This window comes from Colobus angolensis, unplaced genomic scaffold (assembly GCF_000951035.1).
Source record: "Colobus angolensis palliatus isolate OR3802 unplaced genomic scaffold, Cang.pa_1.0 Scaffold52, whole genome shotgun sequence".
NCBI lineage: Eukaryota > Metazoa > Chordata > Mammalia > Primates > Cercopithecidae > Colobus > Colobus angolensis.
In genome coordinates, this window is record NW_012118710.1 from 3,272,118 (window position 1) to 3,273,030 (window position 913).

A 913-nucleotide genomic window follows, 5' to 3' on the forward strand; every position below is an offset into this window, starting at 1 on the left:
AGCATCATAAAGGTTTCCTCTTGTCTCTTGTAATTTAGTATAATTTATTATAAGTAGTTTTTATTTTCATATGAAAAATACTTTTTTAAATAAAAAGTAATATGATAAATATTCATGCAACACCTTTCTAAGCATCATAAAGGTTTCCTCTTGTCTCTTGTAATTTTTTTTTCCTCACTCTCTTGCCCAGGCTAGAGTGCAGAGGCACAATCTCGGCTCACAACAACCTCCGTCTCCTGGGTTCAAGCAATTCTCATGCCTCAGCCTCCCAAGTAGCTGGGATTACAGGCAGTGCCACCACGCCTGGCGAATTTTTGTATTTTTCGTAGAGACAGGGTTTCATCATGTTGGCCGGGCTGGTCTCGAACTCTTGACCTCAGGTGATTTACCCTACTCAGCCTCCCAAAATGCTGGGATTACAGAATTGACCCAACACACCTGGGTTTGTCTCTTGTATTTTTAAATAAAAGTAGATTCTAGGCTTATACTAGAAAGGCATAGAAATTATGAAGCTAGAAACTGCTGTGATTGAAGTAAATATGTATTCTGAATTGTGATAGGTTTAAGTAAAATAGCTGCAATCAGAGCCAGCTTTTATGAAAAAAAACAAGCAAACAAAATCAAAGGGCAAACGTGCTTTCAGATACAGATACCAAAATTTATATGAAAGACTAAAAAATATTTTAAACGTGATGTAGTGGATGAAAAAGAAAATGATCACTTCCATAGTTACCTGTTTCCCTAGGTATTTTATTCTTTTTGTGGCAGCTGTGAATGGGAGTTCACTTCTGATTTGACCCTCAGCTTGACTGTTGTTGCTGTTGTATAGGAATGTTAGTAATTTTTCCTACTGATTTTGTATTCTGAGACTTTGCTGAAGTTGTTTATTATTTTAAGAAGCTTTTGGGCTGAG